This window comes from Mesoplodon densirostris (assembly GCF_025265405.1).
Source record: "Mesoplodon densirostris isolate mMesDen1 chromosome Y unlocalized genomic scaffold, mMesDen1 primary haplotype SUPER_Y_unloc_1, whole genome shotgun sequence".
Classification (NCBI taxonomy): Eukaryota; Metazoa; Chordata; class Mammalia; order Artiodactyla; family Ziphiidae; genus Mesoplodon; species Mesoplodon densirostris.
Genome location: NW_026778236.1, coordinates 1,642,907 through 1,655,928, shown reverse-complemented (window position 1 = coordinate 1,655,928; position 13,022 = coordinate 1,642,907).

Here is a 13,022-nt window from a genome sequence, read left to right as displayed (position 1 = left end):
CGCAGGCCCAGCGGCCGTGGCCCATGGTCCCAACCGCTCCCTGGCATGTGGGATCCTCCCGGACCGGGTCACGAACCCGTGTCCCCTGCATCGGCAGGCAGACTGTCAACTACTGCGCCACCAGGGAAGCCCCACTAAATCTTGTTAAACGTTGCCACTCTACCGATTATTTAAAAATTCTAAAATATTGGCTTTTATTGTCAAACTACTTAGGCTGAAAAATATTGCTCTCTCTTTTAAATAAATATGAAAGCCCTTCACCCTTGCTACATAGTTTATATTTTCATAGCAGTGACAGATAAAGCTTATCTTTTCCAATATTTAGCACTTTGAGTCATGTTATATGATACCAGAAAAATTTGTAATGTTTAAAGTTTGTTTATCAATCATTAACTTCCCAGTTGACTCCCGTGTTGCACCAGCAGCACGAAGGGTCCCGCTGACATATGGAGGAATCAGTTGCTGTGATAGCAATACGAGAGATGTATATGGAGGAGGTCCGGAAGGTTACTCAAGCAGCCAAAGCAATACTTATTCAAGTGGTTGTGAGCGTGGAAGACAGGAACAATGAGGGTTTCCACCCTCTGTGAATAGGGAGTACCTTGCTCCCTGTGACTCTCATACAGTAGCTCAGGTTGTGGGGCATCCAGATGAGGTTATGTGGGAAGCCAATCTGAAAGAGAGGGCCGAAGCAGATATTAAAAATAACACTCAGTTATGTACCAAATGTTCTTTACAAAGGAAAAGTTTAAGTTCTTTTCTTTAATTGATGCTTGAATACTACTAAAAGAAAAACGTTGGTTTGCGGGGACGAGGCATATATTACCTTTTCCTCTATGAATTTTCAGACAAAGTGAAAACATGGAATTATTCAAAGTACTTGCATAGTTGTTAATATTAATTGAAATATAGAATTTGTGTTTAAAATGTTCAAAATTTTCAGAATAAAAAAATCAGAATTTTCTTGAAACCTATGTCCTGTGAGAGAATGTTCTGGTCTGTAGACTAGTTTAGCTATGTATATTGGCTACCTGTTTTTTTATTTAATTATTATAAACAATAATTGAAACTTGCCATATGAACTGTAGTTTGTGCTCTTAACTTTTTTAGCAGTTTTCTGATCCTTAATATGGTACAGACTTGAAACAGCCATTATCAAATTGCCATTTTACCTGTAGAATATGAATGAAGCCAAATGTAGCACGATATTGACTTCAAAACACAACAGAGGCTAAGAAGCCTACCCTTTCCATTATTAGATGGTTAGCCTAGTGAACAAACAAGAGAAGAGAGCAAACAAGGTCCTAGTGACCTCCAGGAATGAGGAATAAGAATTAACACATGAAGAGAACATTATTTATGGGAGATAGTTTCATATTTTGGAAGCGGTACAGTGTTTTTCAAATGAGCCCTTTATTGCTAATAAACAAGAGAAGTCACTACTGCTATCATCATACAAGGTCAATAATTAAGGTTGTGCACTTAAAGGAGAGAGCCAACCACTTGGTGATTGAATATGTGACAGTAGTTACCAAAAATTAATGTTTTGCTCCAAGTTTGAGAAGTGTTCCCTACTGCTGGTAATTTAAAGGTTATGCCAAATGTATGGGGAACGGGAGATGTCAGAAAAGACAATGTTCAGTGGTAACATTGAAAGGGAAACGAAAATGTGCGTAAATGGAATTTTAGAAGGAGTAGTTTTTTTAAATGATTTTGGAGAGTGGAAGGATATCAGACTTTGGGATTTTTCTTTGAAACATTACTGTCAATTTTGAGATACTTACATAAGCATTCTTAAATTAAAGGTTCAGTATCACATGGAAGAGAAAATTATGGAGGTCCTCCTCGTAGAGAGCCAGTCTCTTTTCAGAGAGTTGGCTATATGTCACAAAGAGATGGTGGTTATGCTACTAGAGACAGGTAAGGGAAAACACAGTATATGAATTAAGTCATGGTTAATTTTGTTGTTCTTGTTGAAATTTACCTAACACAAAATTGAACCTTTAAAAGTGAACAAGTCAGTAACATTTAGTACACTTAACAGTGTTATGCAACCACCAGCTCTGTTCAGTTCCAAAACATTTCATTACCCCAAAATAAAATTAATAAGCAGTCACTCCCATTTTCTCCCCCCTTGTCCCTGGTAGGTACCCACCTGTGTCCTTATCTATGAATTTATCTAATCCTGAATATACCATACTAATGGAAGCAAACAATATGTGACCTTTATTATCCAGCTTCCCCTTAGCATAAATGTTTTCAAAGATCATTCATGCTCTAGCATGAATCAGTACTTCAGACCTTGTTTTTTTTTTTTGGCTGACTAAATATTCCATTTTATGTGCGATTAACATGGTTTGTTTATCCATCTGTGTGAGTTATTCCCATCATTGTGCTGTCATGAATACTCCTGTACAAGCATTTGGGTACCTGTTTTCAATTCTTTTTGAGTGTATATATACTTAGGAGTGGAATTCCTGGGACATATAGTAATTCTTTAATTTTTTAAGGAACTGCTGATCTGTTCCACAGAGCCGGTACTATTTTACATTTCTGCCACGCACATATACTTGATTTGTTTCTCTGCATCTGCACCAACACTTGATATATTCAGTTTGTTTATTTTTAATTATAGCCAGTCTGAGAGGTGCAAAGTAGATATTCCATTTTGGTTTTGAATTTCATTTCCCTAATAAATATGTTGAGCATCTTTTCATGTCCTTGTTGGTCATTGTATATCTTCTTTGAACAAAAGTATATTCAAGTCCTTTGCCCGTTTAAAATTTTTTGTCTTTTTGCTGTCTGAATTCTTTATATATTCTGGATATGATAAGTTGCCTTTAAAACTTTATCTGCTTTATTTAAGTTATTCACGGAGAAATTATCCAAGCTTCCGAGCCAGCAAGGATTATATTCCGCCACGTAGAGTCTATGCACACGGTTATTATGGACATTCAAGTTCTCGGATTGATCATCCCTCTAGAGGATATAGGTAATATAAAATTTTGTGTTTATATCAAATAAAAACATTCTTTTAAATTATGTGACCATGACACATAATTTAAATTGATGACATAATTTATATCATTCTTTTAAATTTAGTGATCGTGATGGCTATGGTGGAAATCCTGATACAGATTATTCTGCATATCGAAGTGGAAGCTCTTACAGGGATTCATATGGGAGTTACGGTAAGAGTCCAGTTACAACTTGTAAATCATAGAATTAGACTTAACCAGATCGTTGTTTACTCTACTTTTACTTCAGTTCCTTAAAGGTAAAACTATGATTAGCATAGCCTTTTTTATAAGTTAAAGACCTTTGAATTGTTAATTGTTAATAGCTCACTTAAAATAAAATGCTATGAAGGGTAAATGGGCAGTCTCATCTTTTTTTCTCATTACCGAAAAACTATTTTAACATTAGTATTATTATTTTATTTATTTATTTTTTTGCAGCACATGGGCCTCTCACCGTTGTGCCCTCTCCCATTGCAGAGCACAGGCTCCTCACGCGCAGGCCCAGCGGCCGTGGCCCATGGTCCCAACCGCTCCCTGGCATGTGGGATCCTCCCGGACCGGGTCACGAACCCGTGTCCCCTGCATCGGCAGGCAGACTGTCAACTACTGCGCCACCAGGGAAGCCCCACTAAATCTTGTTAAACGTTGCCACTCTACCGATTATTTAAAAATTCTAAAATATTGGCTTTTATTGTCAAACTACTTAGGCTGAAAAATATTGCTCTCTCTTTTAAATAAATATGAAAGCCCTTCACCCTTGCTACATAGTTTATATTTTCATAGCAGTGACAGATAAAGCTTATCTTTTCCAATATTTAGCACTTTGAGTCATGTTATATGATACCAGAAAAATTTGTAATGTTTAAAGTTTGTTTATCAATCATTAACTTCCCAGTTGACTCCCGTGTTGCACCAGCAGCACGAAGGGTCCCGCTGACATATGGAGGAATCAGTTGCTGTGATAGCAATACGAGAGATGTATATGGAGGAGGTCCGGAAGGTTACTCAAGCAGCCAAAGCAATACTTATTCAAGTGGTTGTGAGCGTGGAAGACAGGAACAATGAGGGTTTCCACCCTCTGTGAATAGGGAGTACCTTGCTCCCTGTGACTCTCATACAGTAGCTCAGGTTGTGGGGCATCCAGATGAGGTTATGTGGGAAGCCAATCTGAAAGAGAGGGCCGAAGCAGATATTAAAAATAACACTCAGTTATGTACCAAATGTTCTTTACAAAGGAAAAGTTTAAGTTCTTTTCTTTAATTGATGCTTGAATACTACTAAAAGAAAAACGTTGGTTTGCGGGGACGAGGCATATATTACCTTTTCCTCTATGAATTTTCAGACAAAGTGAAAACATGGAATTATTCAAAGTACTTGCATAGTTGTTAATATTAATTGAAATATAGAATTTGTGTTTAAAATGTTCAAAATTTTCAGAATAAAAAAATCAGAATTTTCTTGAAACCTATGTCCTGTGAGAGAATGTTCTGGTCTGTAGACTAGTTTAGCTATGTATATTGGCTACCTGTTTTTTTATTTAATTATTATAAACAATAATTGAAACTTGCCATATGAACTGTAGTTTGTGCTCTTAACTTTTTTAGCAGTTTTCTGATCCTTAATATGGTACAGACTTGAAACAGCCATTATCAAATTGCCATTTTACCTGTAGAATATGAATGAAGCCAAATGTAGCACGATATTGACTTCAAAACACAACAGAGGCTAAGAAGCCTACCCTTTCCATTATTAGATGGTTAGCCTAGTGAACAAACAAGAGAAGAGAGCAAACAAGGTCCTAGTGACCTCCAGGAATGAGGAATAAGAATTAACACATGAAGAGAACATTATTTATGGGAGATAGTTTCATATTTTGGAAGCGGTACAGTGTTTTTCAAATGAGCCCTTTATTGCTAATAAACAAGAGAAGTCACTACTGCTATCATCACACAAGGTCAATAATTAAGGTTGTGCACTTAAAGGAGAGAGCCAACCACTTGGTGATTGAATATGTGACAGTAGTTACCAAAAATTAATGTTTTGCTCCAAGTTTGAGAAGTGTTCCCTACTGCTGGTAATTTAAAGGTTATGCCAAATGTATGGGGAACGGGAGATGTCAGAAAAGACAATGTTCAGTGGTAACATTGAAAGGGAAACGAAAATGTGCGTAAATGGAATTTTAGAAGGAGTAGTTTTTTTAAATGATTTTGGAGAGTGGAAGGATATCAGACTTTGGGATTTTTCTTTGAAACATTACTGTCAATTTTGAGATACTTACATAAGCATTCTTAAATTAAAGGTTCAGTATCACATGGAAGAGAAAATTATGGAGGTCCTCCTCGTAGAGAGCCAGTCTCTTTTCAGAGAGTTGGCTATATGTCACAAAGAGATGGTGGTTATGCTACTAGAGACAGGTAAGGGAAAACACAGTATATGAATTAAGTCATGGTTAATTTTGTGGTTCTTGTTGAAATTTACCTAACACAAAATTGAACCTTTAAAAGTGAACAAGTCAGTAACATTTAGTACACTTAACAGTGTTATGCAACCACCAGCTCTGTTCAGTTCCAAAACATTTCATTACCCCAAAATAAAATTAATAAGCAGTCACTCCCATTTTCTCCCCCCTTGTCCCTGGTAGGTACCCACCTGTGTCCTTATCTATGAATTTATCTAATCCTGAATATACCATACTAATGGAAGCAAACAATATGTGACCTTTATTATCCAGCTTCCCCTTAGCATAAATGTTTTCAAAGATCATTCATGCTCTAGCATGAATCAGTACTTCAGACCTTGTTTTTTTTTTTTGGCTGACTAAATATTCCATTTTATGTGCGATTAACATGGTTTGTTTATCCATCTGTGTGAGTTATTCCCATCATTGTGCTGTCATGAATACTCCTGTACAAGCATTTGGGTACCTGTTTTCAATTCTTTTTGAGTGTATATATACTTAGGAGTGGAATTCCTGGGACATATAGTAATTCTTTAATTTTTTAAGGAACTGCTGATCTGTTCCACAGAGCCGGTACTATTTTACATTTCTGCCACGCACATATACTTGATTTGTTTCTCTGCATCTGCACCAACACTTGATATATTCAGTTTGTTTATTTTTAATTATAGCCAGTCTGAGAGGTGCAAAGTAGATATTCCATTTTGGTTTTGAATTTCATTTCCCTAATAAATATGTTGAGCATCTTTTCATGTCCTTGTTGGTCATTGTATATCTTCTTTGAACAAAAGTATATTCAAGTCCTTTGCCCGTTTAAAATTTTTTGTCTTTTTGCTGTCTGAATTCTTTATATATTCTGGATATGATAAGTTGCCTTTAAAACGTTATCTGCTTTATTTAAGTTATTCACGGAGAAATTATCCAAGCTTCCGAGCCAGCAAGGATTATATTCCGCCACGTAGAGTCTATGCACACGGTTATTATGGACATTCAAGTTCTCGGATTGATCATCCCTCTAGAGGATATAGGTAATATAAAATTTTGTGTTTATATCAAATAAAAACATTCTTTTAAATTATGTGACCATGACACATAATTTAAATTGATGACATAATTTATATCATTCTTTTAAATTTAGTGATCGTGATGGCTATGGTGGAAATCCTGATACAGATTATTCTGCATATCGAAGTGGAAGCTCTTACAGGGATTCATATGGGAGTTACGGTAAGAGTCCAGTTACAACTTGTAAATCATAGAATTAGACTTAACCAGATCGTTGTTTACTCTACTTTTACTTCAGTTCCTTAAAGGTAAAACTATGATTAGCATAGCCTTTTTTATAAGTTAAAGACCTTTGAATTGTTTTGTTAATAGCTCACTTAAAATAAAATGCTATGAAGGGTAAATGGGCAGTCTCATCTTTTTTTCTCATTACCGAAAAACTATTTTAACATTAGTATTATTATTTTATTTATTTATTTTTTTGCAGCACATGGGCCTCTCACCGTTGTGCCCTCTCCCATTGCAGAGCACAGGCTCCTCACGCGCAGGCCCAGCGGCCGTGGCCCATGGTCCCAACCGCTCCCTGGCATGTGGGATCCTCCCGGACCGGGTCACGAACCCGTGTCCCCTGCATCGGCAGGCAGACTGTCAACTACTGCGCCACCAGGGAAGCCCCACTAAATCTTGTTAAACGTTGCCACTCTACCGATTATTTAAAAATTCTAAACTATTGGCTTTTATTGTCAAACTCCTTAGGCTGAAAAATATTGCTCTCTCTTTTAAATAAATATGAAAGCCCTTCACCCTTGCTACATAGTTTATATTTTCATAGCAGTGACAGATAAAGCTTATCTTTTCCAATATTTAGCACTTTGAGTCATGTTATATGATACCAGAAAAATTTGTAATGTTTAAAGTTTGTTTATCAATCATTAACTTCCCAGTTGACTCCCGTGTTGCACCAGCAGCACGAAGGGTCCCGCTGACATATGGAGGAATCAGTTGCTGTGATAGCAATACGAGAGATGTATATGGAGGAGGTCCGGAAGGTTACTCAAGCAGCCAAAGCAATACTTATTCAAGTGGTTGTGAGCGTGGAAGACAGGAACAATGAGGGTTTCCACCCTCTGTGAATAGGGAGTACCTTGCTCCCTGTGACTCTCATACAGTAGCTCAGGTTGTGGGGCATCCAGATGAGGTTATGTGGGAAGCCAATCTGAAAGAGAGGGCCGAAGCAGATATTAAAAATAACACTCAGTTATGTACCAAATGTTCTTTACAAAGGAAAAGTTTAAGTTCTTTTCTTTAATTGATGCTTGAATACTACTAAAAAAAAAACGTTGGTTTGCGGGGACGAGGCATATATTACCTTTTCCTCTATGAATTTTCAGACAAAGTGAAAACATGGAATTATTCAAAGTACTTGCATAGTTGTTAATATTAATTGAAATATAGAATTTGTGTTTAAAATGTTCAAAATTTTCAGAATAAAAAAATCAGAATTTTCTTGAAACCTATGTCCTGTGAGAGAATGTTCTGGTCTGTAGACTAGTTTAGCTATGTATATTGGCTACCTGTTTTTTTATTTAATTATTATAAACAATAATTGAAACTTGCCATATGAACTGTAGTTTGTGCTCTTAACTTTTTTAGCAGTTTTCTGATCCTTAATATGGTACAGACTTGAAACAGCCATTATCAAATTGCCATTTTACCTGTAGAATATGAATGAAGCCAAATGTAGCACGATATTGACTTCAAAACACAACAGAGGCTAAAAAGCCTACCCTTTCCATTATTAGATGGTTAGCCTAGTGAACAAACAAGAGAAGAGAGCAAACAAGGTCCTAGTGACCTCCAGGAATGAGGAATAAGAATTAACACATGAAGAGAACATTATTTATGGGAGATAGTTTCATATTTTGGAAGCGGTACAGTGTTTTTCAAATGAGCCCTTTATTGCTAATAAACAAGAGAAGTCACTACTGCTATCATCATACAAGGTCAATAATTAAGGTTGTGCACTTAAAGGAGAGAGCCAACCACTTGGTGATTGAATATGTGACAGTAGTTACCAAAAATTAATGTTTTGCTCCAAGTTTGAGAAGTGTTCCCTACTGCTGGTAATTTAAAGGTTATGCCAAATGTATGGGGAACGGGAGATGTCAGAAAAGACAATGTTCAGTGGTAACATTGAAAGGGAAACGAAAATGTGCGTAAATGGAATTTTAGAAGGAGTAGTTTTTTTAAATGATTTTGGAGAGTGGAAGGATATCAGACTTTGGGATTTTTCTTTGAAACATTACTGTCAATTTTGAGATACTTACATAAGCATTCTTAAATTAAAGGTTCAGTATCACATGGAAGAGAAAATTATGGAGGTCCTCCTCGTAGAGAGCCAGTCTCTTTTCAGAGAGTTGGCTATATGTCACAAAGAGATGGTGGTTATGCTACTAGAGACAGGTAAGGGAAAACACAGTATATGAATTAAGTCATGGTTAATTTTGTTGTTCTTGTTGAAATTTACCTAACACAAAATTGAACCTTTAAAAGTGAACAAGTCAGTAACATTTAGTACACTTAACAGTGTTATGCAACCACCAGCTCTGTTCAGTTCCAAAACATTTCATTACCCCAAAATAAAATTAATAAGCAGTCACTCCCATTTTCTCCCCCCTTGTCCCTGGTAGGTACCCACCTGTGTCCTTATCTATGAATTTATCTAATCCTGAATATACCATACTAATGGAAGCAAACAATATGTGACCTTTATTATCCAGCTTCCCCTTAGCATAAATGTTTTCAAAGATCATTCATGCTCTAGCATGAATCAGTACTTCAGACCTTGTTTTTTTTTTTTGGCTGACTAAATATTCCATTTTATGTGCGATTAACATGGTTTGTTTATCCATCTGTGTGAGTTATTCCCATCATTGTGCTGTCATGAATACTCCTGTACAAGCATTTGGGTACCTGTTTTCAATTCTTTTTGAGTGTATATATACTTAGGAGTGGAATTCCTGGGACATATAGTAATTCTTTAATTTTTTAAGGAACTGCTGATCTGTTCCACAGAGCCGGTACTATTTTACATTTCTGCCACGCACATATACTTGATTTGTTTCTCTGCATCTGCACCAACACTTGATATATTCAGTTTGTTTATTTTTAATTATAGCCAGTCTGATAGGTGCAAAGTAGATATTCCATTTTGGTTTTGAATTTCATTTCCCTAATAAATATGTTGAGCATCTTTTCATGTCCTTGTTGGTCATTGTATATCTTCTTTGAACAAAAGTATATTCAAGTCCTTTGCCCGTTTAAAATTTTTTGTCTTTTTGCTGTCTGAATTCTTTATATATTCTGGATATGATAAGTTGCCTTTAAAACTTTATCTGCTTTATTTAAGTTATTCACGGAGAAATTATCCAAGCTTCCGAGCCAGCAAGGATTATATTCCGCCACGTAGAGTCTATGCACACGGTTATTATGGACATTCAAGTTCTCGGATTGATCATCCCTCTAGAGGATATAGGTAATATAAAATTTTGTGTTTATATCAAATAAAAACATTCTTTTAAATTATGTGACCATGACACATAATTTAAATTGATGACATAATTTATATCATTCTTTTAAATTTAGTGATCGTGATGGCTATGGTGGAAATCCTGATACAGATTATTCTGCATATCGAAGTGGAAGCTCTTACAGGGATTCATATGGGAGTTACGGTAAGAGTCCAGTTACAACTTGTAAATCATAGAATTAGACTTAACCAGATCGTTGTTTACTCTACTTTTACTTCAGTTCCTTAAAGGTAAAACTATGATTAGCATAGCCTTTTTTATAAGTTAAAGACCTTTGAATTGTTAATTGTTAATAGCTCACTTAAAATAAAATGCTATGAAGGGTAAATGGGCAGTCTCATCTTTTTTTCTCATTACCGAAAAACTATTTTAACATTAGTATTATTATTTTATTTATTTATTTTTTTGCAGCACATGGGCCTCTCACCGTTGTGCCCTCTCCCATTGCAGAGCACAGGCTCCTCACGCGCAGGCCCAGCGGCCGTGGCCCATGGTCCCAACCGCTCCCTGGCATGTGGGATCCTCCCGGACCGGGTCACGAACCCGTGTCCCCTGCATCGGCAGGCAGACTGTCAACTACTGCGCCACCAGGGAAGCCCCACTAAATCTTGTTAAACGTTGCCACTCTACCGATTATTTAAAAATTCTAAACTATTGGCTTTTATTGTCAAACTCCTTAGGCTGAAAAATATTGCTCTCTCTTTTAAATAAATATGAAAGCCCTTCACCCTTGCTACATAGTTTATATTTTCATAGCAGTGACAGATAAAGCTTATCTTTTCCAATATTTAGCACTTTGAGTCATGTTATATGATACCAGAAAAATTTGTAATGTTTAAAGTTTGTTTATCAATCATTAACTTCCCAGTTGACTCCCGTGTTGCACCAGCAGCACGAAGGGTCCCGCTGACATATGGAGGAATCAGTTGCTGTGATAGCAATACGAGAGATGTATATGGAGGAGGTCCGGAAGGTTACTCAAGCAGCCAAAGCAATACTTATTCAAGTGGTTGTGAGCGTGGAAGACAGGAACAATGAGGGTTTCCACCCTCTGTGAATAGGGAGTACCTTGCTCCCTGTGACTCTCATACAGTAGCTCAGGTTGTGGGGCATCCAGATGAGGTTATGTGGGAAGCCAATCTGAAAGAGAGGGCCGAAGCAGATATTAAAAATAACACTCAGTTATGTACCAAATGTTCTTTACAAAGGAAAAGTTTAAGTTCTTTTCTTTAATTGATGCTTGAATACTACTAAAAGAAAAACGTTGGTTTGCGGGGACGAGGCATATATTACCTTTTCCTCTATGAATTTTCAGACAAAGTGAAAACATGGAATTATTCAAAGTACTTGCATAGTTGTTAATATTAATTGAAATATAGAATTTGTGTTTAAAATGTTCAAAATTTTCAGAATAAAAAAATCAGAATTTTCTTGAAACCTATGTCCTGTGAGAGAATGTTCTGGTCTGTAGACTAGTTTAGCTATGTATATTGGGCACCTGTTTTTTTATTTAATTATTATAAACAATAATTGAAACTTGCCATATGAACTGTAGTTTGTGCTCTTAACTTTTTTAGCAGTTTTCTGATCCTTAATATGGTACAGACTTGAAACAGCCATTATCAAATTGCCATTTTACCTGTAGAATATGAATGAAGCCAAATGTAGCACGATATTGACTTCAAAACACAACAGAAGCTAAGAAGCCTACCCTTTCCATTATTAGATGGTTAGCCTAGTGAACAAACAAGAGAAGAGAGCAAACAAGGTCCTAGTGACCTCCAGGAATGAGGAATAAGAATTAACACATGAAGAGAACATTATTTATGGGAGATAGTTTCATATTTTGGAAGCGGTACAGTGTTTTTCAAATGAGCCCTTTATTGCTAATAAACAAGAGAAGTCACTACTGCTATCATCATACAAGGTCAATAATTAAGGTTGTGCACTTAAAGGAGAGAGCCAACCACTTGGTGATTGAATATGTGACAGTAGTTACCAAAAATTAATGTTTTGCTCCAAGTTTGAGAAGTGTTCCCTACTGCTGGTAATTTAAAGGTTATGCCAAATGTATGGGGAACGGGAGATGTCAGAAAAGACAATGTTCAGTGGTAACATTGAAAGGGAAACGAAAATGTGCGTAAATGGAATTTTAGAAGGAGTAGTTTTTTTAAATGATTTTGGAGAGTGGAAGGATATCAGACTTTGGGATTTTTCTTTGAAACATTACTGTCAATTTTGAGATACTTACATAAGCATTCTTAAATTAAAGGTTCAGTATCACATGGAAGAGAAAATTATGGAGGTCCTCCTCGTAGAGAGCCAGTCTCTTTTCAGAGAGTTGGCTATATGTCACAAAGAGATGGTGGTTATGCTACTAGAGACAGGTAAGGGAAAACACAGTATATGAATTAAGTCATGGTTAATTTTGTTGTTCTTGTTGAAATTTACCTAACACAAAATTGAACCTTTAAAAGTGAACAAGTCAGTAACATTTAGTACACTTAACAGTGTTATGCAACCACCAGCTCTGTTCAGTTCCAAAACATTTCATTACCCCAAAATAAAATTAATAAGCAGTCACTCCCATTTTCTCCCCCCTTGTCCCTGGTAGGTACCCACCTGTGTCCTTATCTATGAATTTATCTAATCCTGAATATACCATACTAATGGAAGCAAACAATATGTGACCTTTATTATCCAGCTTCCCCTCAGCATAAATGTTTTCAAAGATCATTCATGCTCTAGCATGAATCAGTACTTCAGACCTTGTTTTTTTTTTTTGGCTGACTAAATATTCCATTTTATGTGCGATTAACATGGTTTGTTTATCCATCTGTGTGAGTTATTCCCATCATTGTGCTGTCATGAATACTCCTGTACAAGCATTTGGGTACCTGTTTTCAATTCTTTTTGAGTGTATATATACTTAGGAGTGGAATTCCTGGG